Source organism: Peromyscus leucopus, chromosome 3, assembly GCF_004664715.2.
Source record: "Peromyscus leucopus breed LL Stock chromosome 3, UCI_PerLeu_2.1, whole genome shotgun sequence".
Classification (NCBI taxonomy): Eukaryota; Metazoa; Chordata; class Mammalia; order Rodentia; family Cricetidae; genus Peromyscus; species Peromyscus leucopus.
Genome location: NC_051065.1, coordinates 71,552,850 through 71,558,922, shown reverse-complemented (window position 1 = coordinate 71,558,922; position 6,073 = coordinate 71,552,850).

Sequence of the window (6,073 nt, the reverse complement as noted above, 5' to 3'; positions counted from 1 at the left end):
TCTTGCCATGTGAAAGTTGCCATGACAACTGAGGAGAAAGTTGTGGTCAACAGACTATAATCCAAAAAGTTTTTAAAACAAAAAAACAGCCCTTTAACAGGCTTCTCTAAGCCAAAAGGATATTGGAACAATACATTCCCTGAAAGGAAAATGTGTTGCAGTTGTAAAGCTTGGAGTCACGAGTCGAAAATAATATATACACATGTAACGTTATAGGGACTAGGCAGATTGTGTTTATATACTTAGAAATATATTATTTGTAACAACAATTCAAGAAAAAGAGGCCATGGATTTGAGAGAGAGCAAGAGGGTGCAGAAAGGGGGTTGGATGGTGGAAAGGACAGGGAGAAATTATGTAATTCTGTTATAATTTCAAAAACTAAAAATTATCGTAATTGTTTAAAGAGTCAAACAGCTAGACAATACAACCTAAGTGCCGAACCAGGCAGCATTGTCTACCCAACCACCTCTCTTTACCAAGCTCCACTCTGGACATAAGGCACCAACACAAGAAATGTTTGGAGGTCCACCTTCTTGGGGGAACTCCAAATTCTTATTTCATATCTTCCCCGAAAATAAGCTTCTCCCTTTGAGCTGAGACCCAAAGGCACTAGATGAACATAGATTTCCAGAACCTTCCAGGATTGTAGGGTTTGAGCTTTTATTTCTTTGATTCCTCAAACACTCTGGATATAGGAATTGATGTGACATCTATTTGTAAAAAATTAAAATCAATTAAGATAAAACAGAATGTAAACAATTTGAAACAATTTACTCTTCACCAGGTATGGTGGGGCACATCTGTAGTCCCTGCATTCAAGAGACTAAGACAAAATGTTCTTGGATTCCGGCCAGCTTAGGCTAAATAGTAAGATTCTGTGAAAAAAATAACAATAATAGAGTCAGCAAGATGATTCAGTAGGTAATAGTGCTTGCCATGCAAGCCTGATGACCTGAATTTAATTCTCAGAACCTACGTTTGAAAAGCCAGACATTGTGGTACACATCTGTCATCCTGGCACTCCTGCTTCAAGATAGGAGACAGAGAGAGGTGGCAAGCCAGAACTCAAGGGCCAGACAGCCTGGAGTAGGCATCAAGGCAGAAGCTGTGAGAAACTCTTCCATCAATAGGGCGAAGATGAGAACCAGCTCCCAAAATCTGTCCTCTGACTTCCATAGTTGTGCAGGGCAAGCATATACCCTTACACACTTTCTCCATATACACTGGGACTTTCCTTGGTTGTTTTTTTTTTTGGTTTTTGGGGGGGTTTTTTTTGTACATCATTTACTCTCTCTTCATCTATGACTACCCCTTATTTTTCCTCTCCCATTTTAAGCTACAGAGTTTGGGGAAGTGGGAAAAGCTCCAGTTTCAGGAGGAGGTTATAACAAGGCCTGGACAGTCATAACGTTTTTACTTCTGTAGGTGGACTTTGCTTTCTCACTCACCAGCTCCCAAATAATTGACACAGAGACTCAATATTAAGTATAAATGCGTGGCTGATAGCTCAGGCTTATTACTAACTAGATCTTAGAACTTAAAATTAACCCATTTCTATTCATTTATGTGCTGTCCCAAGGCTTGTGGCTTTTACCTCTTCTGCAAGTTATGCTTCCTTTCCATCTGGTTGGTGACTCCTCCAACTCCACCCTTGTTCCCAGAGTCCTCCTAGTAGTCTGGTTCTCCCACCCAATCTCTCCTGCCCAACTATAGGCTAGTCAGCTCTTCTTAAACCAATCCAAGTGACAAATCTTCACAGTGTACAAAGATTGTTCCACAGCATACTTCCTTGGCTGCAATAATTTGTTCATGGGATCCAATCAGAGCTAAGAGGATCAATGCTAGACCATTCGCTGAAGGAACCTAAGAGTCCTTATAATGTCATTATGTCTGCATGTTGGATTAGAAACTTCATCGCAGCACCAGCAGTTGGCAGACTTGTAAACTTGACCATGCTTCTTATAAACTGTGTGATGTTGGACAAATCACTTATCTATCTTACAAAATTCCTTGGCAATTTTTTGCATATTTGTGAAAGGCACATATGTGAGAACATAGCATTAGTCATGTTAGGGCACGTAAGTATTTTCTCTTTATGGACATAGCAGTCCAAACTGGAATGATCAAGTAAGAATCTCATGATTCATCCAACATCCTTGAAAACAAACAACAATACACCACCCCCCCCCAAAAAAAAAAAAAAAAAAAAAAAAAAAAAAACAGAATTTGAAGCTGCAGAGAGTCAGAACAAGCAGGATTATCTGGCCCAACCCCCTTATTTCACAGGCAAGGAAGCTTTCTCTGATTGCCTTGGAAAGGGTCTAGATGCATCTGGCCATTTTCTCCATAGTGAATGATCCAGAAACCAGCCCATTTTGGATAATGTGATTCCCCAGGCATCCATGATAAATACACTCAGGTGCACAATGAGAGTTTCAGAGTGAGATGGATCCATTTGCCTCTGACCATGGCTTTCTCCAAGCATGAGCTTGGGTCTCTGCTGTCTAAGGAAAGGAGCCTCATAGTCAGAAAAGCTGCTAATCCATGAGTCTGAAATGTTTGCAGATCATACAAGGGTTTATTTAATCATTTTCTCTGTTGCTGAGAAGCACCTCTACCAAGAAATCACCTGCCGTTTGTGATGTCATACAAGATGCCGGTGGTATTATGCAGCTGACATTTGACATTTCAGTCTGTCCTTAGCTCCCATAATAAAGGAATTGTTGCAAGAATTCAGAAGTCTACATGCAGTGTTCAAGAATTTTGAGTGAGGAAGAGTTATTGAAGAAAGTCACATTAGATCAATATTTTAAGTATTGTAAAAATAAAATTACCAAGTACTTACTAAATACAAAAGGTCATTTATATGTACTGAATAGCCTAATTCTTCCAATAACTCCAGGAGGTAGGTGCCACTTTTATGATCCAAAGGTCTAAAATGAGGCCCAGAGAAGTTGAGTGACTTGCACTAAATCTCAACAGGAGATCAGCCATTGAGCTGGGATTTGAATATACAGAGCTAGGCTCTACAGTCTGACTTCTTAACCACTCTGGCTTGCTGATGCTCTTCTGATTAGCTCATGACTAGAATATTCCATGTTTTCTTTTTAAAAAAATAAAACCTCATGTCTGAAGTTAGTTCAATAAATTGAATTCTCTATTTAACCGTACCTTTCTAGAACATTGTTTTGGTCACTGCATTAATAAAAGATGAACGAGAGTTCAGACTTTGGAGCAAAGCCACTATGCTTTAATTCTTGGCAAGTACATTATGACCATGGACTCAGTTTCTTCATCTATAGATTAGGGGTAATGATGGCGCCCAAGTACCAGAATATTTGCTGGAGTTGGGGCAGAGCATAAACTTGTTTCTGACACATAAGATATGCTCATTACAGAGCCCCACTGTCATTATCAACAGCATCACCACCCTATGTTCCAGACGCTACTCCCGTCAGCCTTTCCTCTTACTGCAGCGCACATACACACACATACACACACACACACACACACACACACACACACACACACACACCATTTTGCAGCTCAGGACCACACAGATTTCAATGAGTTTCTTACAGGGGCTGCTGCTCAGCACCTAAGAATATGCAACTCAGAAGTCTTTTTTCTCCTTTGTCAAAAAGTGTAATAGTGGCACTTCTGTCTTGAGAACAACCAACAGCTGTCTACTTGGACTTAAGCCCATTCAGTAAGAGGGAATTCATGCACGGTGCTATAAACCTAGACAACTAGCTGCAGTTAGTAGGAATACCTACTCCAACCAAGATAATATCTGGCTGCATTAAAAATACTTATCCTCATACCCAAAGATCCATCATCAAAGAAGCTTCTTTATATAAGAGATGGAGACTTGCAGAGATCCATAATTGGGGGGTACCAGGCTACAACTGAGAGATCTTCAACAAACCCATATGCCTAAGGCTCAGGGAAAGAAGAGGAGACAAAAGGATTATAAGAGCCAGAGGACCAGTATGTGTGCTGTGATAGTGTCTTCTATTCACGACAGGGACGCTAACCTGTGAAATCTCAACAACACGGTTGCCTGAATAAGACCTGTGTACTGGCAACTCCAGTTGACATGACAACACAGATGGGTGGGATTTCCCAAGTCCCCACTCCTAGAGGAAGAATTACACTCTAACAGACTCATTTTAAATTGCCACCATTGTACAGGTCCTAGCTCCAAATAAAATTACATTCTGAGATACTGGAAAGTTAGGATTCCAGTACACAAATATTTTAAAAATAAAAAAATTAAATTTCTTTATTTTATTATTGTATGTATATGAGTGAGTTACCTACATGTATGTATGTGCACCACATATATTCACGGAGCCCATGGAGATCACAAGATGGCATTGGATCCCCTAAGACTAGAGGTACAGATGGTTGTGAATAACCATGTGGGTGCTGGGAATCGAACCCAGGCTCTCTGCAAGGAAAGCAAGTGCTCTTAACTGCTCAGCCACCTCTCCAGCCCCCAATATATGGATCTTAATATCTCCCATGATGGTGGGTCCCCAGATGCATTTCATGAGGTTCTGTGAATCATGGCTATGGTTTGAATATGAAATTCCATCCACAATTTCATACACTGGGTACTTGATTCCCAGCTGGTAGCACTGTTTTGGAAGGTTCTGGAAACTTCGAGAGGTAAGGTCTAAGTGAAGGAACTGGGCCACTAGAGGATGCCTTTAGCAGACTTGCTCTCTTCCATTCTTGCTCTTTTCCACACCTACCTCCACGATGGTCTGCCAACTGGAACATGGGTTCTAGGCTGAAATCTCTGAAGCCATGAGCTTTATTAAAGCAAGGCTTCCTCCACCTTAAGTTGTGCTTTGACAGCCTCACTGTGAGGCTGTCTGACTAAAACACTCCTTGTGGGTGGCCAACTTTCTCCTCCTGTCCTGGCTTACATCCTGGAGCTGTTCTCCAGAGCTGTACACATACTGCTTTTACGCATGAATCTTGGGCTCAGTTCCTTTTTCCTGGGGCTTTGAGACCAAAACACTTCCTGAAAACCATGGATGGGTCCTACTGCAGGGCCAGCCAGACGTACCAGATATGGCCCCGGCAGGGCTCTCAGAGTGCCCGAGCCACTAGCCACTCTTCATTTTCCATCATCTCTCACTTGGTCCTCACCTGCAAGGAGGCATGGGCCATTCCTTCCCTTCAAATTCTCTTAGAAAGCCACATTTCCCTTTCTGTAGTGATTTTTGAAAGCCTTCTGGAGCGGAATGACTAGCACCATGAATTTGAAATAAGCAAATATTCTGGAGAAGTGTGTATGAAGAGAATGTCCAAGATGTATCCACAAGAGAGTTCAGGAAATATCTAAAGCAGTACTGGTGTGGTAAGTGTAAGAAAAGTTACAGACATACAGCTGATCAATCCCAGAGTTAAATTAAACCTCATTTTTCATTAGTCAAAACATGTATAGCAGCCAAGCCAAAGAGAGAACTGAATTCATATACACATGCTTATATACACACACGCATACCACAGAGGCATGCAGGAATGCATATGCAGGCACCGTCAGATACAGGCACACACCACAGAGACATACAGGAATGCACATGGACACACACATCACAGAAGTATTCAGGAATGCACATGCAAAAACATGTGTGCACCCCCCACTCACACACACATACACCACAGAGGTGCAGGAATGAATATGCACACACACACACACACACACACACACATAAAACACAGAGGTGTGTAGGAATGCATATGCATACACAGACACACTCACACATTCATCCCACTCTGTTATTTTATACTGCGTGGAAGCAGCAGAATGGGATGCAAATGGATTTCCCTGCATTTTTCTTGGCAGTATGACCATATTTAGTATAACATCCAGTAAAGCAGAAATTTTAATTAAGTTTACAGCCTGACCATCTGCATTTGTTTAGAATTTCTTTTCCTTCAAAGCAAAAATGTGAACCTGGCTTTAGACCTGGAAACAGCTCAGGCTACAAGGAACTGCATTATCAACAAAGGGTGACTATGTGGTCTGAAATACAAAATGAAGGGGCCCATTGT